Raw genomic sequence first — 13120 nt, 5'->3', positions numbered from 1 at the left:
AAACGAACCTTTTCCAGAGGCAGGAAGGCGGTAGAACTAGAGGTCATGAATTGAGGTTGAAGGGGGGCAGACTCAGGACTAATGTCAGGAAGTATTTTTTCACGGAGAGGGTGGTGGATATGTTGAATGCCCTCTCACGGGAGGTGGTGGAGATGAAAATGATAATGGAATTCAAACATGCATGGGATAAACACAAAGGAATCCTGTTTAGAATGAATGGTTCCGTGGAATCTTAGCGGAGATTGGGTGGTGGCACCAGTAATTGGAAACAAAACGGGAGCTGGGCAGACTTCTACGGTCTATGCCCTGATCGTGACTGAATAGATAGGGATGGGCTGGAGTGTAAATTTTAAGGGCTTCGATGTTAGCTTCAGAACTTAGTACAAGAACAGTACTGGGCAGACTTCTACGGTCTGTGCCCTGAGAAAGGCAAGGACAAATCAAACTCGGGTATACATATAAAGTATCACATACCATGTAAAATGAGTTTATCTTGTTCGGCAGACTAGATGAACCGTACAGGTCTTTATCTGTCATCATTTACTATGTTACTATGAATGGTTTTAGTGTTTAGTCAATGAGAAACCAAAATATCTGAGTTCCTCTGGCAAGGTTCTCTTGTTTTGTCTGCTTTTTGTAAGACTTCAAAGTGAAGTTGTAAATACTGTGACATTTGATATGCAAAATTGAAATGGCTACAGAATGATTCAGATCAGCAGTACACATAGAGCCCAGAAAAAACAGATGGTGTTAAGCATTGTATAAATACTGTGCTTTCTAGGCAAAATGTCTTTGCTTTAGTGGGAGAAGGGGGATCATGTTTCCTTAGATTTGTATATTTCAATTTACATCATCTACACGAATAAACAATGCAAAATGATACAAGTGCCCCCAAATTCTGTATAGGTCACTCAAAGATGGTGCACAATTTTGGGCAAGGATCTTAGATATGCACATAAAGTAATTGACTAAATTGGTGATAACAGTCAATAATTGCCCTTAAGAAGTGTTGATTGGCACTAATTACTGGTTTTGCACATATCTGCTGTGAACCCCTAGTTTATAACTTGCGCGGTTTAATTCATATGATGCACAACTCCAAAGGGGGCGTGACCAAGGGAGGGGCCTGGGCTGGTCATGGGAATTCCCAGGATTTAGGCACAGAGTAATAGAATACTTCCATTTCTGTGCCTAACAAGATGCAAGCATTTATACCAGCTTCTGACAGGTGTAAATGCTCACGTCTGAAGTTAGATACAAAAATAATTTAAGCTAGTATTCTATAAAGACAATTCTGCATAGAACTGCCTTTATAGAATTTGCACTTAGGGGTAAATTCTATATATGGTGCCGAAACAATTGGCGCCTAAAAAACGCTGTTCTACAAAACATTCTTAAAATTGACATTTATTTTATTTTTATTTGTTACATTTGTATCCCACATTTTCCCACCTATTTGTAGGCTCAATGTGGCTTACATAATACTGGAGAGGCCTTTGCAGGCTCCGGTGTGAACAAATACAGGGTGATGTTGTGGTAAGATCAAGTTCATGTGGCACAGCCACATTAGGGAATCGGAGAATGGAAGAGTTGTGTTATGTCCATTACGTGCTTTAGTTTGGTTGTGTTGCAGAGATCAGGCATTTAAGTTGGATTGGTAGGGTATCCCTTTTTAAACAGGTTGGTTTTTAGTGATTTCCGGAAGTTTAGGTGGCCATACGTCGGTTTCAAGGCTTTTGGTAATGCGTTCCACAGTTGTGTGCTTATGTAGGAAAAACTAGATGCGTAAGTTGTTTTGTATTTAAGTCCTTTGCAGCTTGGGTAGTGCAGATTTAGATAAGATCATGTTGATTCGGATGTATTTCTAATTGGTCATGGGCAGATAGTGGGTGTTCCAGCTTTATCCAGCTGGTGGATAACATGGGGTTAATGTGGGAGCACTTAGGGCTGAATTCAGTAAAAGGCGTTCAAAATTTGGCGCCAGAAAAAAAAAAATCAGTGCTAAACAGTCTTCTATAAAGGGCATTCTGGGATGAGTACGAAGGTTTACATCAACAGAAATTAGGTGTGAAGACATGGTTTGTAGAATAGCGCTTATGCCCGGGAATCGTGCCTAAACTAAAACGTGGTAGAAATACCCACATGTAAATTTAGGTGCAGATGCCTTTATTCTCTAACCATGTGCACAGCTTAAAGGAATGCACCTGATCCACCAATGACCCTCCCATTTCCACTCCCCTTATTTGACTCGCACCTAAAGTTCCATGCGTACATTTCAATTAAATCTAATTAGTGCCAAATAATTGCTTGTTAAAAAGCCAACTATCTGCACTAATTAGCTCAATATTTGATTACATTACGTGCACAAATTGGGTGTACAGTATGTGCAATTTTTAGCAACTTTTTTAGAACTAATAACTTTGGGTGTTATTTACTGAATCTACCCCATGGAGGTTAAATTTATAGCAGGACACCTAGGGGCCCTTTTACAGAGTAACAGTAAACCCAATATGGCTCCCTCTTTCGGGACTACTGCTGGCCCAACACAGCCACCGGTGGTAGTCCCGCCCCAAGCATGCGCCATTTCCGGAGGAAAAAGAAAACTCCCGGAAATGGCTTGCGCGGTGGTAACCCAGCGGTAATCGGGCATCACCGCACGTTGCCCAGTTACTGCCAGGTTAGCGCAGGAGCCCTTATCGCCACCTCAGTGGGTAGAGGTAAGGGCTCCCTATTGCATGGCCATGCAGTAACAGTTCTCGTACCGCATTGCAATGTGTGCTGAGGACCTTTTTACCTGCTGCAGTAATAAGGGCCCTAGCGCATGGGAAAAATGGTCCCCCCCCGCCAGTGCAGGGCCCTTTTTCCTGCAGTTTGGTAAAAGGGCCCCTAGATTGTGAGTCATAATGTGAGTGACTATTTTATTAGGGCAGAAGATAAGCCAGAGGTATCCAATAAACACTAGTGGGAACCATGCACTTCTAATCTATACAAGCAAATATAGAACCCACGCAAGTAATTCTAATATAAGTGGATCCTCAGACAGTGAGCTCAGCAAATCAATTTCTACTAGCTTAACACCCACTTCTTCATTGATCCATTTTCCATACAGGTTTATTTATTGCTTTTTTATCCAATTTTGATATTTAGAAAAAATTGTACTTAGCTTAATAAATAGATTCCAAGTGTGGGTAATCTCCCGACACGATCATGTTTCGATTGAACTGCGTCAAGGTAGAGGTACCTAAAAAGAAAATGAAATTGTAATGACCCAACACTCCTTAACATTTCAAAAAAACTTCTATACCATAAAAACTCATGCCTTATCACATTGTAAAGAGTCCTTTCAAGCAAACTGGTGTTCTTTCACTGCCATATTTATACAAATCAGCTGATCAGTTCCCAATGACATCACAATAGCATCATCCATTCAAGCTTTTCAATAGGACCATTAGGTGAGTCAAGAGTATAGATCCATCACAGCTCTTTATAGTTCAGATGACATTCAAAATTGCCTCCCTCCCACTAAGTCTGAACCGTATCTATAATTTGTCATTGAATGTCAGTACTTAAATGGGCTTTCTCCTTCGAATGAATGACGTGGTGCTGATTCTATACCTTTCACTATTCTGGATCTATGTTCACTCAGATGGACTTTCACCTGACGAGAGGTCCAACCCACATACATCAAATCACATGGACATTGTATGAGTTATATAGAGGCATATTTTCAAAGTACTTAGACTTACAAAATCATATGGAGGTGTATTTTCAAAGAACTTAGATTTACAAAGTTCAATAGGTTACTATCAGGCTTATTTTCCAAAGAGAAGGACGCCCATCTTTCGATACAAATTGGAAGATGGGCGTCCTTCTCACAGAGCTGTCCAAATCGGTATAATCGAAAGCTGGTTTTGGACGTCCCCAACTGCTTTCTGTCGCAGGGACCGGCAAAGTTCCCGGGGGCATGTCGGAGGCGTAGCGAAGGCAGGACTTGGGCGCGCCTAACACATGGACGTCTTTGACCCATAATGGAAATAAAAAGGGCGTCCCTGACGAGCACTTGGACGACTTTACCTGGTCCTGTTTTTCTTACGACCAAGGCACAAAAAGGTGCCCGAACTGACCAGATGACCACCGGAGAGAATCGGGGATGACCTCCCCCTACTCCCCCAGTGGTCACTAACCCCCTTCCACCCTCAAAAAAAATCTTTAAAAATATTTTGTGCCAGCCTCAAATGTCGTACTCAGGTCCATCACAACAGTATGCAGGTCCTTGGAGCAGTTTTAGTGGGTGCAGTGCACTTCAGGCAGGCGGACCCAGGCCCATCCCCCCTACCTGTTACACTTGTGGTGATAAATGTGAGCCCTCCAAAACCCACCAGAAACCCACTGTACCCACATCTAGGTGCCCCCTTCACCCGTAAGGGCTATGGTAGTGGTGTACAGTTGTGGGGAGTGGGTTTTGTGGGGGGCTCAGCACACAAGGTAAGGGAGCTATGTACCAGGGAGCAATTTATGAAGTCCACTGCAGTGCCCCCTAGGATGCCCGGTTGGTGTCCTGGCATGTCAGAGGGACCAGTGCACTACGAATGCTGGCTCCTCCCACCACAAAAGGGCTTGCATTTGGTCGTTTCTGAGATGGGTGTCCTTGGTTTCCATTATCGCCTAAAATCAGAAATGACCAAGTCTAGGAACGACCATCTCTTAGGACGACCTAAATGTTAAGATTTGGGCGTCCCCGACCGCATTATCGAAATGAAAGATGGACGTCCATCTTGTTTTGATAATATGGGTTTCCCCGCCCCTCCATCGGGACGTTTTGCGAGGACATTCTCAGCAAAACTTGGGCGTCCCTTTCGATTATGCCCCTCCACGGAACTTTTTAAGTCTAAGTGTGTTGAAAATGAGCCTCATAGTAACCTATGGAACTTTGTAAATCTGAGTGCTTTGAAAATGAGCCACATAACGTCTTAGGAGAATTTATACTATATTGGAGGAATTTAGAACCCAAGCGACCATTCTTAAAGAGAGGTTTTACTAGTGAGGCTTCCCTACTTCAGTAGTAAAGAAAGCTTATTTGAGAGCAAGATATGCTCAACGAGAGTTGCTTTTTCAATATCAAGTGAGGGAGCAAGGGGAAATTCTTGCCTTTGTTTTATCTTTTACCCATTTACCTGCAGCCATCACTCAGACAGTGTGCAAACACTAAACACTAGCATATGATGGACTTGTTTGGTATCTTTCCAGAATAACCTGGGTTTTTTTCCCCTTTCAAAGAGGTAGGATAGTTGGTGAATATATTACTAGGAGATGTAGAGGAGCCATGGTTGGGGAAATATTGGACTGACATTTCACTTGTGACCATTGTCAATGGTGCACAAGTTCTATGACTGGACCAAGTTGGATTCACCCAACAGGTAGAAGATATGATTCTAAGTTTGTTACAACTTGTGATTCTGTCTATGTTATCTATTTTATAAAATGCCTTTATGCTCTGATATATGTAGGCAGGACCTCTCATCAGGTGAAACTCTGACTGAATGAACATAAATCCAGAATAGTGAAGGGTATCCATTGGAAGGAGAAAGCCCATTTATGTACTGATGTTCAACAGCATGTTATAGATTGTAAAGTGGATCCTCTTTTCTCCTGGGTTGCAGCTCTTCCAAGAAAAAGCCAAATCAAAAAAAAACACACTCCGGTATGGCTCCCCTTTTCCTCAAAACAAATATAATGAAGCTTTTTATAGAATAGGCGGAACGTCCCTCCTTCTCTCAAGTGCTTCTCCAAAACAACAAATAATGCTACACCGGGCAGGCTTCAACCGCTGCTTTCTCTCCCGGTCCCCTGGAGAGTAGCAGGGAAAAGAAAAAAAAACCCCAGGCGCAATTCAGCCCTGGTTTCACAAAAAAAACAGTTCAATTTTAGCCAAGCTTCAAAAAAACACAGCTCAGTCCAGCTAGGCTTTCCGTGCCGTGAACATTGCGAATACCTTTTACATTACTGAGTAGATTAATTCATGTTACACAAATATTTCACATCAATACTATAAGGAAATACAATATTTATTTTTCAATATTGTAGTGACTTTAATTCACGCATACAGCTAGTTATTAAAATTCCCTATTGCTTGAGCATGCATTAACACAATTAACACATGTTACTTTACCATAGGTGTCATTTTGTCCTATGGGACCTAGTTGTTGGTAATGCACATTACAATAATACCGCTGCAAAGATTAGTAACTCAAACTGGAATCACATAAGTCTGGAGCTTAAATGGGTTATCAGGTCATCCTTAACTCAGTTTAAGGAATAAGGTTCCACAAAGCCAATTCTCTGCCATCCTAATTTAATTTTGACAACTGCTTTCCAGAGTTGTTTAGACTGCTTGTGCTGTCTGACATGTTACGACACACTGAGATGTGATTCCTAGTCATTACCAATAAACAGGTCATGCAGATGCCTGGTGTGAAAGATTCCGCTGACAATTCTCACTTGCATTTTACAGCGCAGAACAGCCTGATAAAATACAGTATTTATCTTCAATTGAAATAGCAGGTTTCTTCCATATGAAAATGCTGTAATTTGTTCTTGGCAATTACAGATGTATGTGTAGTGAGGAATCAGCAGGATTTGATTAATCATACTTACAAGCTGTTAGAGATTTTAAAAAAACAAAGAAAGTGGCTTCGACTTGATTTTAATGTAATTGCTACTTTTAGGGTTGGCATTACTTCAACCATTTGTTGAGAAGTGAAGAACTAATTTCTTTGAAGGAAGGAGGAAGATGGATAGCTGATAGTATCAATACTGAAGAAGCAGCTAATGACATTTAAACACAGCTTTATTTGGAGATCTGAAAAGAGATGAGAGAAAACACTTATTAAAATATTACAGAATGCATGGATTTCTTTCTGCACTGTGAAAATGTATATGTACTGTATTTTTGTAATAGGAGTGCTTCTTCTCATCAGACAAAAATTGAAATAATAGAGCACATCAGTAAGGGCACCGTTGGTCAGTGCCTTCCTAATATTATACCAATAGAGATGTGTGAGTGTAACTCACTTATGGAGATACAAGTAACCAAAGGCCTTATACACATAAACTTTCTTCCCAAGTGTCATTTTTAAACTGTAATGTTTTCACTAAAACACAGATGCTAATGAGAGGAAGCCCATTCTGTTTTCACTAGTAAATAATATGTTTTTGTACAAGGTGGTAAGTTATTCACTGGAATCTGCAGGACTTCCATAAGACATTTTCTGCTCATATCCTGAGGTGTTATATATGTAGAATAGGGAAAATTAAAAAAAAAACCTCAAATTTGCTGCTGTAGCCAGATTTTCTACAAGTTCTATCGTTCCCCTTGGATTAGTCAAACCTTTAAGCATAGTTGTTTGACACACTCAACTTTTAAAAGAAACTATCAGGGGTCCTTTTACAAAGGCGCGCTGAAAAATGGCTTGCGGTAGTATAGGCGCGGGTTTTGGGTGCGTGCAGAATCATTTTTCAGCACACCTGTAAAAAGCGTTCTTTTTTTTCCAAAAAATGGACGTGCGGAAAATCTAAATTGTCGCACATCCATTTTGGGTCTGAGATCTTACCGCCAGCCATAGACCTAGCAGTAAAGAATTTGGGCGGTAATGACCTACGTGCATCAGATGCCACTTGGCGCGCGCCTGCTACGTGCGCCAGAAAATACAAAATATTTTTCAGACGCACATAGCGGACACGCACCAAAAATGAAATTACCACAAAAGCCACGCGGTAGTTGGTTGGTAACTCCATTTTGGCGCATGTTGGGTACGCATAAGCACCTACGCGGCTTAGTAAAAGGGGCCCAAAGTACCTTAGGTAGCATGGATCCCCAAGGCCCGACTGCTGAAGATCTCCCCGAAGGTGCCCAGAAACGTCTGTGCACAGCTTGGCATTCGGCAGTTGCTTCCTCCATCGCTGCTGCCGGAACTCTGTGCATGTGTGAAAACTGAGCATGTGCAGTGTACAGGCATCGTGAACTCAGGAAGCAGCTGTCGACTGGATTTGGATTATTCAGCCGGTGCCAGTGTTTCTTTAACTACCAGCTGCCGCCAGCTAAAGAAGACCTAGATATTCAGCGCAGAGCCCTATATGGGCACTGACACTGAATACCCAGATTTTTGGCATATACAGAAAATTGTTTGGGATGTATTTTTAAAGTTGTGTCTTGTTAGACATTCGAAAAAAATACTTATACCTCAGAACCTTAGAATGGTTGTGCAAAGTTTTGTAACTCCATACTTTCATTACTGCAATGACTTGCTTCTGGGTATTACTAAATCTCAGTTGCATGCCTTGCAAGTAACTCAAAATGCAGTAGCCAGAGTTCAGTGGGGTATTGGGAGGTACGAACACATTACGCCGGTCTTGAAGTCACTACATTGGCTACTCATAGAGGCTAGGATTGTTTAAAATCCTATTGCTCGTGTTTAAAGCTATGAGGGGACAGTTTTCAACAAAACTGCAGGTATACCAACGTGCAAGAAATCCGAGATCAGCCCAACAGGAATATTTGGAAGTACCATCATTCAGGGGGATAAAGTTAAATGACTATAGAAAAACTATTTTTTATGTAGTTGGTCCAGGGACTGTGGAATGATCTACTTTTTGAGGATTAAAAAGATTCAATAGGTTGCAAAGTTTAAATGAGAATTGAAAATGCATCTTTTTACTATAGTATATGGCGCAGATGATAGTTTTAGCTGATTGATATTGGGAGTTTTACCACATGGAAAGCCTGCTTCTTAGGATTCAGATTGTTTTTGTGCTTGTATATGGTTATTTTTGTTGATTTTAGGTACATTTCAATTGTAAACCGCTGAGAACATTGGGATTATGCAGTACATTAATTTTTTAAATAAATAAATAAATAAAAATAAAGCCTGGAAGCTATTTGGGAACAGCCGATATTCAGTATTGTATGTGTACACAATCGGGCATAATTAGGACTGCTTTTTATACAGTCCTATATGCTCCATTATCTATGCAAACATGGCACTGAATATCACTGGTGTCTGCATAACCCCTAGCTTTATCTCAACTCCACCTGCGGATTATCCGAGCACTAAATGAAGAATGACAAGGAGGTCAAAGTGGCACTGTCTAGTTATGTCACTGAATATTGACTCCTAGGCTGGCCACCCACGATTTAGGGGCCCTTTTAATAAGCTGTGTACGCACGTCCAATGCATGTCAGTTTTTAACTACCACCCGGCTACTGCGAGGCACGGGCAGTATTTTCATTTTTTATGCGTGTCCACTAGGCGCGCTGGAAAATGTCCGGCGCATGGCGCTAACTGGGCAGTAATCAGCATTGTATGCGCATAGACCATTACCGCCTGGTCAACATGTGAGACTTTACTGCTAGGTCAATGGGTGGCGGTAAGGTCTCAGGCCCAAAATGGACACACGCCAATTTTTATTTTGCTGCACATTCATTTTCGGCCAAAAAAAGGCCTTTTTTACAGGTGCACTGAAAAATGAACCTGCGTGCGTCCAATACATGTGTCTACACCAGCGCAGGCCATTTTTTGGCGCATCTTAGTTAAAGGACCCCTTAAATGGTTAGGAGCTTCTCCTGCCAGTTAAATCACTTTGAATTTCAATGTCAGCATAGGTAAACTGAAGGCAAGAGATAACATTTGGATAGCAACATTTATCTTTAGGAGGTTTTAAAATTCCCTATTTACACTTTCCCTTTAAGATTGGAGAAAGTGTGTTCACATGGGGATACCTAAAATATGTATTGTGGTATTAAAAAGTAACATTTTTTGTGGACACCTTATTGAACAGATTGAAGACTGTTACATTTAAATGGAATGCATTCCTTCATGGGTAATAATCTTACTAAATATTTAAACTTGTTGAGTTTCTTTTGCAAAACTGTTCATCCTGAAGTGTGTTTATGCCATATTGGCAGGTTGACTGGGCATCTGACTGGGGTAGAATAAAGCTCTGATAAAAACAGTGTCTGCAACTTTAATGTACTGCAGTCTGCCCTCAACTATGCTTCCCTTCATAGCACTTTATAGATATCTGACAAATTATTCACAATACAAAAAAGTCTTTTCCCTGCAGGTTTGGCAAAAAAAAAAAAGGCAATCAAAAGTTACCCAAGCGAGTACCTCTCTCTTTCTTACAGTCTCCCTCTCTCTCTGTTTTTGTATTTTTCTCTCAGGTTTAATGAGTAAGTGCATACAATAACAAAAATCCCTTCCTATAGTTACAGCTTAACGTTAAAACAGAGTCAGTAGGAACTGGGATCCTCAATATTTGCTCTGGCCTCTGTGTGTCAGGTTTTAATCTTTGAAGCTGCAGCCTGAGGTCTGGCTTCCCAGCTTCGGAACATTAGGCTTGTGCCTTTATTTTGAGGCCCATGTACTAAATAATGCTTAGGGATGTAGTTATCAGCGTGGGCTACCGTTAAGACTTTTTATTTTACCGCTTAGTTGTGCTATTTTTACAAGTTTGTGTATTGTATTATTACTATCTATACTAATACTAATTGTATTGTACTTTTTGCTAATATTTATTGTTAGCCACATTGAGCCCAAACTTGTTTGGAATAATGCGGGATATAAATGTCATAAATAAATAAATAATTTTTTATGCAACAAGACCTAGTTACTGATAACCCATCATAACAGTAAAATAACACATCTATCGGTAGTTCACATGGATAACTTGTCTCCTTAGTGGGCATTCTAAGACCATTTAGTACACATTATAAATAGTCCTCTCCCCTCTATTCAGCCAGTTCTAGTGAACATTTTGCTGCTCACCTCCACTGTTCTTCCCAAATATTTAATGCCAGTCCCTGTCTGGGCTTCAGCATTGAATATCCTTTTTTTTTTTGAGCCAGCTAAAACATAGCTGACTAACAGGGGCAAGGTCGTCCAAATCGGCATAATGGAAAGCTGAATTTTTGACACCCTCGACTGCTTTCCGTCGCGGGGATGACCAAAGTTCATGGGGATGTGTCAGCAGGGTAGCGAAGGCGGGACTGGGGCGTGATTAGGAGATGGTCATCTCAGCCGATAATAGAAAAAAGAAGGGCGTCCCTGATGAGCACACGGCCGGCTTTACTTGGTCCATTCTTTTTATGACCAAGGCTCAAAAATTTGCCCGAACTGACCAGATGACCACCGGAGGGAATCGGGGATGACCTCCCCTTACTCCCCCAGTGGTCACTAACCCCCTCCCACCATAAAAAACAAGTTTAAAAATACTTTTTTGCCAGCCTGAAATGCCAAATGCCATACAATCGCAGCAGTATGCAGGTCCCTGGAGCAGTTGTAGTGGGTGCAGTGTACTTCAGACAGGCGGACCTGGGGGGGGGGGTTTGGGGGGCTTCAGCACCCAAGGTAAGGGAGCTATGCACCTGGGGGCAATTTGTGAAGTCCACTGCAGTACCCCCTAGGGTGCCCGGTTGGTGTCCTGGCATGTGAGGGGGACCAGTGCACTACAAATGCTGGTTCCTCCCACGAGCAAAGGGGTTGGATTTGGACGTTTTTAAGATAGAAGTATTTGGTTTCCATTATCGCCGAAAACCGAGAACGACCATCTCTAAGGTTGACCTAATTGTCAAGATTTGGGCGTCCCTGACCGTATTATCGAAACGAAAGATGGACGTCCATCTTGTTTCGATAATACGCGTTACCCCGCCCCTTCGCAGCACCGTCCTTAGAGTTGGGCGCCCTTAGAGATGGTCGTCCCCGTTCGAAAATGCCCCTCCACGTCACCTACTCTACTTTCTCAGCTCTTGCGTTATTCCTCTCCCACTGCTTTCTGGTCTTTCAGTCAAAAGCGACCAAAATGATTAAGAGGATGGAATTCATCTCGTATGAGGAAAGGCTTAAGACGTTAGTGCTTTTCAGCTTGGGGGGGCATATGATAGAGGTCAAAAAATCCTGAGTGGTGTGGAATGGGTAAATGTGACTCAATTGTTTATTCTTTCAAAAAGTACTTATGGGCACACTCAATGAAGTTACATAATAATACTTTTAAAACAAATAGGAGGAAATATTGTTTCACTCAGGGAGTCTTTTAAAAAGGCACAGCAACATTTTTAGCGTATGCTAAAATTGTTAGCGCACCTTTGTAAAAAGCCCACTCAAAGAATAGTTAAGCTCTGGAACTTGTTACCAGAGGATGTGGTAACAGCAGTTAGCGTATCTGAGTTTAAAAAAGGTTTGGACAAGTTTCTGGAGGAAAAGTCCATATTCTGCAATTGAGACAGACATGGGGAAGCCACTGCTTGTCCCTGAGTTTGGTAGCATGGAATCTTGCTACTTGTGACCTGGATTGGCCACTGCAGGAAGCAGGACACTGGGCTAGACAGACCATCCATCTGCCCCAGTATGGCTATTCTTATGGTCTTATGTTGGTGCCTCTTTGTCCCTGTTCTTATGCCTTACCACTGTTAGTGCTCTTTGCTAATCTTTCGGTGACATGGTATGTTTGTGCCACTTTTGCCCCCTGTTTACTAAGCCGCGCTAGCAGCTGGCAGTATTCTAATGCCAGCATTGCCGCATGGCAGCCCCTATCGCAGCTTAGTAAGCAGGGAGGTTGATGTCTTGGTGTTATGCTGCCTTTGTGACAGATAACTGCCTGCAAATTTGATTTTCAAAATAGGTGAATAACCTCACTGTTAGATAGTAAAATTGTTTTGCACTTTTTACTTTATTGAATGTGAATGACCCACTAATTTGGACTCCAAAAAAAAACTGAACCAAAATGTTTGCTATTCACATTCCTAATACCCAGTGTATTAAACATACATTCAATTTGGGGAAGAAAAAAAAAACATGTATCCCTTCCTTTGGCTAAAAAAAAAAAAAAAATACCACCCACTTCTGTTGAAATATTTATCTCGGCATTTAACAACATGTTCAATAAAGGCTAAAAGCTTGAAAGGGTGCAACCACAGTTTAAGCACTGATCCCAGCAGAGAACTTTTAATGTTCTGTTCATATTTTTATTCCTAATATTTTTTTTAAGAATCTGTTTAAAAACTGTGTTTCTGTTTGTCAAAATGCAGTATTTTTAGTAAACAATTTTTCTTAATAAAACTGGAAAA

This window comes from Microcaecilia unicolor, chromosome 4 (genome assembly GCF_901765095.1).
Source record: "Microcaecilia unicolor chromosome 4, aMicUni1.1, whole genome shotgun sequence".
NCBI lineage: Eukaryota > Metazoa > Chordata > Amphibia > Gymnophiona > Siphonopidae > Microcaecilia > Microcaecilia unicolor.
Note: the sequence above shows the minus strand (reverse complement) of the source record.